This window comes from Meriones unguiculatus, chromosome 8 (assembly GCF_030254825.1).
Source record: "Meriones unguiculatus strain TT.TT164.6M chromosome 8, Bangor_MerUng_6.1, whole genome shotgun sequence".
In the NCBI taxonomy this organism is placed as follows: domain Eukaryota; kingdom Metazoa; phylum Chordata; class Mammalia; order Rodentia; family Muridae; genus Meriones; species Meriones unguiculatus.
This window is the reverse complement of record NC_083356.1, coordinates 103,284,912-103,298,404: the sequence shown is the minus strand read 5'-3', so window position 1 is coordinate 103,298,404 and position 13,493 is coordinate 103,284,912. Positions and strand designations below refer to the sequence as shown.

Genomic DNA, 13,493 nt, shown 5'->3' with positions numbered 1-13,493 from the left:
CAAAGAATCAACAAAACCAAGAGTGGGTTCTTTGAGAAAATCAACATAATAGGCAAACCCTTAGCCAAACTAAATAAAAGGCAGAGAATCCAAATCAACAAAATCAGAAATGAAAAGGGGGACATAACAACAGACATTAAGTAGTCCAAAGAATCGTTAGGTGCTACTTCAAAGGGCTATATATACGTCACAGAATTTGAAAATCTAAATGAAATGAACAAGTTTCCTGATAGATTCCACTTACTTTGAATCAAGATCAAGTAAATAAATAAAACAGTTCTGTATCTCCTAAGGAAATAATTGCAGTCATCAAAAGTCTCCCAACAAAAAAAAAAAAAAAAAAAAAAAAAAAAAAAAAAAATTCCAGGTCAGATGGTTTCTGCACAAAATTCTACCAGACCTTCAAAGAATACTCTTCCAATACTCTTCAAACTATTTCACAAATTAGGAACAGAAGAAACATTACCAAACTCATTCTATGAGGCCACAGTCACCTTGATACCTAAACTGCACAAAGACCCAACAAAGAAAAAAATTTCAGAGTAATCTCTTTTATGAACATTGACACAAAAATACTCAATAAAATACTCTCAAATCAAATCCAAGAATTCATCAAAGATATCAACTACCATGACCAAGTAGCCTTCATCCTAAGCATTCAGGTGTAGTTCAATATAAGGAAATACATCATGTAATTCACCATATAAACAACTGAAAGAGAAAAACAACAGCAACACATAATCATCTCCTTAGATGCTGGAAAATCATTTGACAAAAATCTAATACCCATTCATTTTTAAAGTCTTGGAGAGATCAGTGATACAAGGCACATACCTGAACTTAGTAAAGGTGATATAAAGGTGATATAGACAACATCAAACTAAATGGAGAGAAACTTAAACCAATCCCACTGAAATCAGGTACAAGGCAAAGCTGTCCACTCTCCCTATATCTTTTCAACATAGTGCTGGAAGTCTTAGCTAGAGCAATAAAATTACTAAAGGAATTAAATCAAGGGGATACAAATTGGGAAAGAAGAAGTCCAAGTATCACTATTTGCAGATGGTATGGTAGTATACACGAGCGACCCAAAAAATTCTACCAGACAAATCCTACAGCCAATAAACTCCTTCAGCAAAGTGGCTGAATACAAAATTAATTCAAAAAAATCAGTAACCCTTCTGTATACAAAAAACAAATAGGCTGAGAAAGAAATTAGGGAAACAATGCCTTTTACAATAGCCACAAATAACATAAAGTACATGGTTAGTAACTCTAACCATGTAAGTGAAAGAATTGCATTAAAAAAAAAAAGGTTAAAGTCTCTGAAGGAAGAAATTGAAGAAGATATCAAAAGATGGAAAGATCTCCCATGTTCATGAATCAGTAGGATTAACATAGTAAAAATGGTCATCTTACCGAAAGCAATCTACAGATTCAATTCAATTCCCATCAAATTACCAACACAATTCTTTACAGACCTTGAAAGAACAATTCTCAACTTCAAATGGAAAAACAAAAAACTCAGAATAGGTAAAACAACTCTGTACAATAAAAGATTTTCTGGAACTTAAAACTTAAAAGCTTCTGTAAAGCAAAGGACAGTGTCAACAGAAGAAAAATGACAGCTTACAACTGGGAAAACATCTTCACCAACCCTACATCTGAGAGAGGGCTAATATCTAGAATGTATAAAGAACTCAAGAGCTTCCGCAGGAGGCCTACACGCTGCTGCTTGTGCCACCGCCATGTCTTTAGTGATCCCCGAGAAGTTCCAGCACATTTTGCGAGTCCTCAACACCAACATCAATGGACGGTGGAAAATAGCCTTTGCCATCACTGCCATTAAGGTTGTGGGGCAGAGATACGCTCATGTAGTGCTGAGGAAAGCAGACTTTGACCTCACCAAGATGGCTGGAGAACTCACGGAGGACGAAGTGAAGCGGGTGATCACCACCATGCAGAACCCTCGGCAGTACAAGATCCCAGACTGGTTCTTGAACAGACAGAAGGATGTTAAGGAGGGAAGTACAGCCAGATTCTGGCCAACCGTCTAGACAACAAGCTCCGGGAAGACCTGATGCAGCTGAAGAAGATTCGAGCCCACAGCTGCCTGCGACACTTCTGGGGCCTTCGTGTCTGAGGTCAACACACCAAGACCACTGGCCTCCGGGGCCATACTGTGGGTTTGTCCAAGAAGAAATGAGTCTCGGCCTTTGCTGTTAATAGTTTATAAACCTAAAAAAAAATAATAATCCAATTAAAAATGAGGTACAGAACTAAACAGAGAATTCTCAGTAGAGGAACATTGAATGGCAGAGAAACACTTAAAGAAATGCTCAACATCCTTAGTCATCAGGGAAATGTAAATCAAAGCGACCCTGAGATTTCACCTTACACCCATCAGAATGACTAAGATCAAAACTCAAGTGACAACAAATGCTGGAAAGAATGTGGAGAAAAGGGAACCCTCCTTGATTGTTGGTGGGAATGTAAACTTGTAAAACCACTTTGGAAATCAATCTGGTGGTTTCCTCAGATAATTGGGAATAGCGCTACCTCAAGAGACAGCTATACCAGTCTTGGGCATGTATCTGAAAAATGCTCAACCATAAAACAAATGCTTTTGCTCAACTATGTTCATAGCAGCTTTGTTTGTAACAGTCAGAATCTGGAAGCAACCTAGATGTCCTTCAATGGAAAAATGGATACAGAAGTTGTACATTTACACAGTGGAATCCTACTCAGCTATTAAAAACAAGGAAATCATGCAATTTGCAGGCAAATGGATGGAACAAGAAAAGATAATCTTGAGTGAGGTATCCCAGAAGCAGAAAGACACAAATGGCATACACTCATTTATAAGTGGATATTAGCCATATCATATAGGATAAACATACTGAAATTTACAGACCTAAAGAAGCTAAACCACAAGGAAGATCCTAAGGTAGATGTTTAATTCTCATTCAAAGGGCAAACAGGATAGATACCAGAAGTGGTAGGATAGAGGGAACTAGATGGGAGTCTACCACAGATATTCTTTAAAAGACCTCACCTAGTAGGGGATAGAAGCAGTTGCAGAAACTCACTGCCAAATATTGGGCAAAGTGCAGAGAGTCTTAGGGAAGAAAGGGGGAGGTAAAAAGAACAGGAGGGGACAGAGCTCAACAAGGAGACCAACAAAGCCATAAAAATCTGGGCCCAAGGACACCTGCAGAGAATGATGCATCAATCAAGGACCATGCATGGAAAGGACCTGCTTAGAGGTAGCCCATAGTCAGCTGTCTCCATGTGAATTCCTTAGTAAAGGCATCAGAGGCTGTTTATGACATGAAATCTGTTGCCTGTTCTTAGATCACTTTCCACTGGTTGGGCTACCTTGCCAGCCTACAGAGAAAGAGGACTCGGAGTCCTGATGAAACCTGATAAGCTAGGGTCAGATAGTAGGGCGGAGGACTTCCCCTATCAGTGGATTAGGAAGAAGGATGGGGGGTTGGGAGAGTGAGGAAGGGTGGGACCAGGAGGAGAAGAGGGAGGAGGGTACAACCAGGAAATAAACTGTAAATAATAATAATAATAACAATAATAATAAATTGTATATGTAGGCATCACACCAAAATTTGACAACTAAAACCAGGCTACTAAAAATGGGGAAAAATTGCATATTGATTTGAAGCCATAACATGATATTGGGTGCTGATTTAGGGGGGGTCTTTTCTGACCCTCACAACTACAGACAATTTGTATGATTGTAATTATGCTTCCTTTTGTTTGGACAGCTGACATATACATTCAAGGTGTTTAGAAAGCTAAGAAGGAAACTGAGCAACAATATCAAGACCATGTTTATATCCACTTCCATTTACTTTGTATCAGGTCTTGAAAGTCTACATAATATTTAGCAATTTATTAAAAGGCTAAGTATTCTTAAATGTGTATTAAAATACAAGTATCTTATCAGGCATAATATAATCAATAACATCGGTTTCCTTAGAAGGAGACATGTAGGTGCCATCTAGACCTCAATGCATGCATTTTCTTCCTACTTCTTAATCAAGCTGTTGTATGCAGTCATCAAGTTTCTGTCAGCTGTATGCTCACATGCCACTCACTCCTTCCACCCCATCTGGCTGAAATTAAAATATTGACAGAAATAATTTTTTCATGGGAAGTGGAAAAGCTAATAAGGGTGCTGGAACTAAATTGGTTTATACATGCATTACCCCTGACAGTACTCTGACAATTTTTGGTTCGCTTCTAGCCATGTAGTCATATGCTGAAATAAAATGTAAAGAAGTGAGCCAAGTTTTAAAAATAGTCAAAAACAAAACAACCACATCGCAGACCAAAAAAGTCCATCAAGGACTACTTCCCATATTTTTTGGTGACCCTGACTAGGAGATGGTGTTAAAAGCTGGCTTTTGTTTACTTTCACAAATGCATACGTACAGTAACAGCAATAAAAATAAAAGAATGATCAAGATAGAAGGAGAGAAAAGCTCAAAATGCACTGACAAATCCTAACTGCAAATTTGTTTTGATTTTTAAACTGAAAAGATTCTGTGTCTGACTCTAAAATTTACTTTTAGTTTGGCACAGGATATTTGTTCTTGTGAAATATTCTATGCCTAGACTCTAAGATTTCCCTGGGACATTCATTATTATATTTGAAGGCATTTGAAGACCTTTTGAGTTAATAACTACTATTAAATGATTTAGATCTATTCCCTTCAAACCAAAGCAGAGCCACTGCATGCTAGAGGACTTATATATACACTGATAATTTGCCTCACTTCAAAGACTGAACTTATATTTAAAAAAAAAATCCTGGCTGCAGATAAGATTATGGCAGAAGATGCATAGTCAAGAAGTACGATGTTTAAGTCTAGACGGAGTGACTAGGAGAAAGAAGTAATTTTTGTCAGGGTAATCACGAAAACAGAAATAAGAAAACTAACATTTTTTTTTCTGGTTATGTGTCTCTGTGCTTTGTACAGCATGATCTTCTACATCTCCTCGTATTTGTTTTGTCTGAAGCAGATCTTGTTTATATTTCTTTTTCTAATCATGACTATTGCTTTCTGAATACCCATATCTCTCAACTTATCTTCCTCTTAAGACTTCATGCTCTTGGTTTGCTGCTTTTCAGCTTCTTTAGTTCTTTATATATCGTGGATATGAGTCCTCTGTCAGATAAAGGGTTGGTGAAGATTCTTTCCCAATCTGTAGGCAGTCGCTTTGTTTTGATGACAGTGTCCTTTGCTTTACAGAAGCTTTTCAGTTTCATGAGGTCCCATTTATTGATTGTTGCTCTTAGAGCCTGTGCTGTTGGTGTTCTGTTCAGGAAGTTTTCTCCTGTACCAATGAGTTCTAGGGTATTCCCCACTTTTTTTTCTAGCCAATTTAATGTGTCTGGTTTTATGTTGAGTTCTTTGATCCACACGGACTTCAGTTTTGTGCAGGGTGATAAGTATGGATCTATTTTCATTTTTCTACATGTAGACATCCAGTTGGACCAGCACCATTTGTTGAAGATGCTATCTTTTTTTCTAGTAATCCACTTAAAAAGTGGGGAACAGAGCTAAACAGAGAACTCTCTGTAGAGGAATATTGAATGGCAGAGAAGCATTTAAAGGAATGCTCAATCTCATTAGCCATTAGGGAAATGCAAATCAAAACGACCCTGAGATTTCACCTTACACCCATCAGAATGGCCAGGATCAAAAACTCAAGTGACAACACATGCTGGAGAGGTTGTGGAGAAAGGGGAACCCTTCTCCACTGCTGGTGGGAATGTAAACTTGTACAACCACTCTGGAAATCAATCTGGCGCTTTCTCAGACAACTAGGAATAGCACTTCCTCAAGATCCAGCCATACCACTCCTAGGCATATACCCAAAAGAGGCTGAAGTATACAAAAAGGACATTTGCTCAACCATGTTTGTAGCAGCTTTATTTGTAATAACCAGAAGCTGGAAACAGCCCAGATGCCCCTCAACTGAAGAATGGATGCAGAAATTGTGGTGCATCTATACAATGGAGTATTACTCAGCAATGAAAAATAAGGAAATCATGAAATTTGCAGGTAAATGGTGGGACCTGGAAAGGATCATCCTGAGTGAGTTGTCCCAGAAGCAAAAAGACACACACGGCTTATACTCACTCATATAACATACAACATAGGATAAACCCACCTAAATCGGTACATCTAAACAAACTAAGCAAAAGAGAGGATCCTAACTAAAATGCTCAATCCCTGTCCTGAAAGGCAAAGAGGATGGACAGAAGAAGAAGAAGAAGAAGAAGAAGAAGAAGAAGAAGAAGAAGAAGAAGAAGAAGAAGAAGAAGAAGAAGAAGAAGAAGAAGAAAACAGGAAACAACCTAGGAACTTGCTACAGAGGGCCTCTGTAAGCCAGAAGAAGAAAACAGGAAGCAACCTACGAACCTGCCACAGAGGGCCTCTGAAAGCCTCTGCCGTGCAGACTGTCAAAGCAGATGCTGAGCCTGAAGGCCAACTGTTGGGCAGAGTGAATGGAATTTTATGTAAGAAGTGGGAAATAGCAAGAGCTGGAGAGGACAGGAACTCCACAAGGAGAGCAACAGAAGAAAAAAATTTGAACACAGGGAACTTCCCAGAGACTCATACTCCAACCAAGGACTATTCATGGAGATAACCTAGAACCCCTGCACAGATGTAGCCCATGGCAGTTGAGTGTCCAAGTGGGTTACATAGTAATGGGAAGAGGGACTGCCTCTGACATAATCTGATTGGCCTGCTCTTTGATCACCTCCCCCTGAGGGAGGAGCAGCCTTACCAGGCCACAGTAGAGGACAATGCAGCCACTTCTGATGAGAACTGATAGACTAAGATCAGAAAGAAGGAGAGGAGAACCTCCCCTATCAGTGGACTTGGGGAGGGGCATGCATGCAGAAAGGGTGGGATTGGGAGGGGAGGAGAGAGGGGCTTTTGGGGGGATACAAAATGAATAAAGTGTAATTAATAATAATAATAATAAAAGAAAAAAAGACTTCATGCTCATATTCATCCTACTACCTCTGAGATTGAGTCACTCTTGCTGTGTGGAATGCTTCCTGTGTCTGCTCCAGTGTACATTCCTTTTCATCAAAGGAAATGAGTATTCAAACATGTTTCCAGAGCTGGTGAATGCTGTGCTGGAAGGGAAGAAGAATAGTGACTAAGTCTTAAAAGTACTTTCCTTATTACCATTAAGGGAATGTAAAGTTGCACTGCAGAGAAGGCTAATTGATTAAAAACAATTGCCGTTCTTCAAGCAGACTGGAATTAATTTTACAGAACTCATAGCGGAGAGCTCATAACCACCTGTAACTCTATAACTCTAGCTCCATGGCATCTGATAACCAATTCGGGACTTGGTGGCACTCTTATGTGCAAATCCGTACAATATATATTCAGGTTTTTTTTTTTTAATCGGTAAGTGTCCTTAATAAAATCTAATTGACTTTTGTGGACATGTGCACAGAGCTAGATATAGGTACATATTCTAGGTCTAGTGTCAGAATTCACACTGCTGTCTGTTTCCCCCTTGAGGTTAGGCTATTCTGTTTAACATGGAATAGGCCTTTGAAAATAAGTAATATCAGCGATCATCGTTCTACTCTGCACGGGATTTCTCTCAGTGCATTTCATATTCATCTCTTATTCTTAGCTGTGAGTCAACCTACAGCACAACTTTGTTCTAGTTATAAAACATTTCTCCTCTGCCTGAGCATTTTAGGGCAACTTACATTTATATTTCTTGATTTATTGCCACATTGATTCTGGTCCAATTGGCTGCATCTTTGCTTGTAGGACTGAGCTATTAAAAAAATATCAGCAGATTTTAAAAGAAAGCCAACACAAATATATTTAACAACCCAGTATTTGGTACAAGTTTTTAAGTTATTATAGTTTTTCTGTAGCCTAATTATCATTTGCAGTGCAGATTGTGCTGGGCCCACTGTTGTTGACTTAAAGGTGAGAGAGAAGAGGGCAAAAATCATAAGGGCCACAGGAGAGATGCTATAATAATTAGATATGCATAGTTCAGTGTGATGGGATATTAATAGGAGCAGATGAAGCAGTGGTCAAAATGAGATAAATAGAATGTTTTCCATAGAAACTGTTTGTACATAACTTAAGTTTTAAAATAAAAATCATATAATACATTTTTATCATATTTTTGGCCTCAACAATTCTTCTCAGATTCTCTCTACCTACTTCCAATACAACTTCATATTTTTTTCTCTCAGAAAAAAAAATCCAGAAATAAAATTAACAAAAAGTTAAAAAAAAAAGAGTCAAAACATAGAAAGAAGAACAAAAACCAAAAACAAGAAGAAGATCAGCTGGGCGGTGGTGGTGCACACCTTTCATCCCAGCACTTGGGAGGCAGGGGCAGGCAGATCTCTGAGTTCTCAAGGTCAGCCTGGTCTACAGAGTTCCAGGATAGCTAAGGCTGTACAACCCTGTCTCAGAAAACAACAAACAAAAAAAAAAAAAAAAACACACAAAACAAAGAAGAAGAAGATCAATTGACAAAATGGAAGGATGGGTTTGACAAGCTGGCTGTAGAACTTTGGAAGAGAAGGGAGGGTATGTTACAAACCCCTGCATTGTAAAAGTCATGGCTTACGAGGAAAATAGATGAGAGAGATTACATCAGACACCAAGGCCACTTATCCGGATGGTCTGTACTTCCCAATCTGGTAAAGAGTTCATGTACTAATTCCTTATGTTCAAGTGTCACCCCACTGGGCATGCTATTTTGTGGAATAAGAGACCTAGTCACTGTTGACCCAAGCTGAGTGGACAATGGTATACATTTTGTATGCCAGGTTCCTGTTCTCTTGTTAACAGGAACTACACCCAGTGTGGTAGGACTTATAGGCTGCATGACAAGCTGGGCTTTGCAGGTCAGGGAAATATTCTACCTGGGGTCTTTACTCTCCAAGAGAATTGTGTAAACAATTGCGAGTGACATTGAGATATGGCAGAAGTGCACTTTGTCCTACTAGAAAAAGGCAAAGACCAAGAAAATAGTACTTAGCCTGAAGTCAAAATAGTCAGTACTTATTAGTAACTGGAACCAAGGTGTTTGGCTTGCAGAACAGTTCTTCCTCAGTTAGGTCACATGCTGATCTTATCAAATAGAAATGGTGCTGACATATGAGAAGAATGCCAGAAAATCTCAACACAGGTTAGAAACAGCAAGTCTCTGAGAAGTACTAAAAATAATAGATTTCCAATCACTTTTGCTTTACACCTTCTGATTAGGCTTGTCCTCAATTTGTACTATTTCTGGATTACCAATAAGGCAAACACTGAACATCCTAAAAGAACAATACAGTTCCGCATGCTTATCTAGATACAATGTTTAGTGGAAACTAGTGTTCATCCATTTGAGGTTATTTGAATGTCTGTGAAATCAGGATTGGGGCAACTGAAAACAGTAGCATTGGAAAAGTGAGAATGCCTTGTGAGGGGTTAATGAAGAGACTACAGGTATACAGCCTACTGGGGCTATGTGGGTAAGATTCAGTGAAGCTGAGGTATACAGAGAATTACCTTGGATAAAAAAGCAGAAGAAGAGATAGTGTTACCCCAAGTACTACAGAGAGAAGGAGAAGGGACAGGGCAGAACTCTGGAGGGAATCCTTACAGATGTAAGAGAGCATTCGGACAGAGGCTCTGGTTGTTTGGTGAAGTATGAGAATACATTTGTTGCAAATAGATAGGTTCTATATAATCCCAATCCAATTCCTTTCTATGTTCAGATATTTTAGTGCCTCAGTTTCACAACACCCCTCAGAAAATTAGAGAATAAAGTCTTAAAAAAAAAAAAAAAAAACAGCCTCCAAAAACATGGGTTGGTTGTAGAGAAGTGAGAAAGGAGTACGCAACAGGGATTGACTGCAAATTCATTATGCATGCCCCGGCCCAGATCTCTCAGGTCCTCCCATCACACACTCCTCTTGGATGTACAACTCTACAAACTGCTCAGATTTCAAAAAGTTTTACCCTCTACTACTGGGGAAATTATGTAAATATGAATAGTTTGGCTGAGCAATGACTAAGGAGAGAAATAAACATGACCTCCATTTGCAAGCAGGGGTGGGAATGGAAATGATTTCCTTTGGGAGCCCAGACGGGCTCACTGTTAAATCATTTGTATACTGTTAAATGAGTTACGTGCTGGTGGGGCAAAGAGGTCTTGGAACCGCTTTTACTGGCTCTCTCCCTACCTCCATCATTGTCTACAAGCATCAGAAAGGTTGAAGACATTGCAAAGAATGCTCGTATTCAAGGTGATGGGACCAGGTGTAGGAAATGAAAACCGGAACAAAGATACTGGAAGCTAGAAAAAAGAAAACATGAAAGTGTTCATGGCAGAAGAAGTTAATTTTTTATTAAAATATTCTGAAGGAATAAAATATGGAAAGAGCTCTTCTTTTGCATATTTAATCTCGTTGTGACCAGCACTCTAAAAATTTGCCATTGAATAAAATTTTGTGGGGAAAAATATTGTATACTGTTTTTTTCCATATTTGCATATGAAAAATACACTTAGCAGATTAACAAGCATTATTAAGTCTTACATTTAGAGTCTGACTAATTGATATTTACTTTTGCTATCTGAGATGCAATTTTTGATACTAAACATTTTAACTCTCTGAAGATGAAAAATCCTTATTTCCCTTTAGGTAAAATGCTGAATATGTAATATTTTTAGAAACCTAACTTAATAAACATTTTATGAAAAGGGGTTCTGGTGTGATGCTTCCTTGGAATGAGTAAACGCAGAGTGTATATAAAGCTTCTTATTAAAGTTTCAATGATTGTAGTCATAGATTGGGCACTTTAAAATGATATTTTTTCCAGGTTTAGGATTTCCGTAAATGACCTGATGTAGTCTTATATGAAAAAAATTTATGTTAATTCTTCATTGACTTGTATTATTATTTTTATTGCTTTTTATAATGCCCAGTATCATTCCTTGACCATAAATTATAGTGTAAAATTTGATTATGCAACGTTGTGACTTTTTTTTTCTTTTTCTTTTTCTTTGTGCCAGTCATGATTTGATTCTATCCTAGCTCTCCCAGCAACAACCCAGGCCATGTGGTTCCAGGCCATTCAGGCAGCTTTAGGAGTGGACTCCCTCTCAATGGTAAGGACCCCAAAGAGTCATTGGTTGGCCACACCCAATAATTAATATTACTGGTTATACTGTCAGATGCTATTCCAAACACTTTAAATGTGTTAGTCCATTTAAATATATTAAAGGCGTTCTGAGATTTCTATTTGCTGTTGAGTAAACTGAGGCTTAAAAAGCTGTAAAACCTGTTTAGGAAGTGGATGAGTCTGGATTCAGATCTAACACACTGAATCACAGTATGTTGTGTGTTTGTTTGTTTACTTGTTACTTGTGTGGCCCCTGAACTACAGCCTGATATTTGTTCGCTTGTTTGTGTGCCCCCTTTAACTATGGGGCAGCATCTTTAACACTGGAGAGAGTTCTGAAAGCTTGCAGGAGGAGGGTTGTAGATTGACAGCTTTGGTGTGCAGAAACTACTATTAAGATTTTAAGATTACTGTACCTTTTTTATAAGGAAGACATGGTAAAGTTGTGTTGAAGATTTTAGCTTTACTTAATATTTACCCAGTGTTTAAGTCTGCTAGGATTATAAAGAAAATAAATTACGATTATCCTACAACACAATGGCTGTCAAGTCCTCTTTAAAACTATATATTCGAAAGATATTTTCTGTGGGCACTAAACTTGTGAATGTGTCAGGAGAGTTAAGGTCATTCTGGAGAGACAAACTAGTTTCTGAGGGAAAAGGGTCTGGAATGCCTGAAAATAGCATTCTCCATCCTTCTCTCTGCCTTCCTCCTCCTCTATCTACCTTCTCCTCACTATCCCTCTTCCTTCTATGCTTCCCTCTCTACTGCCTTCTCTCCCTCCCTACTTTTCTTTCTCTTTCCTTCCCCTCTTTCTGCTCCACTGCTTGCACCCCCCTCCTCCCTGTCTTTGAATTAAAATCCCACTATACAGTCAAGTTTTTTTGTTTGCTTCTTTGTTTTTGTTTTTCTGGAAGTTAACATCTCCTTGCCTCCCCATCCTGATGCTAACTAAGATCACTGACAAACCCTAGCACATATGATTAAACCCTCTCCTGGTAGCTTTCTTTTTGTATATTATAATTGACAGAAACTTTACAAATCATAGTGGGTTACTTGCATTGATAACCATGGAAAAGCCATTGTTATCTTTACACTCCAAAAGCTTCTTGCCTCCCCATTTCTCATCTCATAGTGTAGTGTAGCTTACGGAAGTTCCTAGCTTCATCAAGTTTTTAAGAGAGCCATGATCATAGATTCCCTGTCTTTTTCAGTGAATGAAATTTATATCTAACGAGCAAATCAGAAAGCAAGCATGACACACACCCATTATTCTTAACCATTATTCTTAGTCTGGAAGTAACAAGTCAATTAAACTTTCATTTCATTGGCCAGAATCATCAAATGGAACTGTTTTTATTCAAGGGGCCAGATAACCATATTTTTGCAAAGCACAGAAGGGAGAAATATGCGGGTGATCATCTCTGGCACAGGGCTCACATTAGGAATTGAAGTTGAGTTTCCTTTGAGCTGTGTCTCCCTCTAGGTACTCTCATGCAAAATGAGCCAGACATAGTTGCGTCTTTCAGTGAGAATTGAGTCTAGAAAGGGAGACCTAAATCTGAAAAGCGGTAGGAGTTTAACTTATCAGCATGTAGAGAGTACCAGTAGGCTTCCGTGGGCAGCATAGTGAATAGTTGTGTTAGGCAGTGAGATTCTTAGTGGTAATCTCTCAATTTCATGAAGAAAATAAAGCAGAAATGTGCAGAGGCACAAGTATTGAGATATGGAAGCAGGACTTGAGCTAAGGCTGCCTCAGTTTAGACTCCTTGTCCTTTACAGTGGTTTCCCAATGATTTGGGGTCATGCCACATGCATGTCACTAGGGACATGGTGATATGATGAAACTATGTAGCCACCAATCTGTGGTCTTTACTGGAGAGTGGGGCTTGACTGCTCCATAAATGACAAGTACTTTTATTATATCAGTTAAACTTCCAATAAAAGACAATACCATGAAAATTATTTTTAAAGAGACGGACCATTTGACAAAGGATGGATCATGGGGTTAAGATGGATGGATGACTTCCAAAACCAAGGATCTTCTTTTCTTTTCTGGTTTTGTTTTGTTTTGTGCAGAAGCAAAGGCTGAACAAAGAAAAGCAAGGGAGCCCAAGGAATGATCACATGACTGGTGGGCAGAAAAGGGAGCATTTTGGATAGAGGATTGTCCTCTTGTACCTTCTGATAGGTCTCTTTTCATAGCCCTTTATCTTCAAATTCAGTCACTATGCTCTTTTTTGCTTTCCTCAAGTCAATCCAACTCTGAAGCATCTTTCCAAAGTGAGA

The 13,493-nt window shown here is 38.6% G+C and overlaps 1 pseudogene; it reads left to right on the top strand.

The window, feature by feature from the left end:
- The first annotated feature begins 1,748 nt into the window (after positions 1 to 1,748).
- Positions 1,749 to 2,206, top strand: LOC110559971 (small ribosomal subunit protein uS13-like; annotated as a pseudogene).
- Positions 2,207 to 13,493: the final 11,287 nt, after the last annotated feature.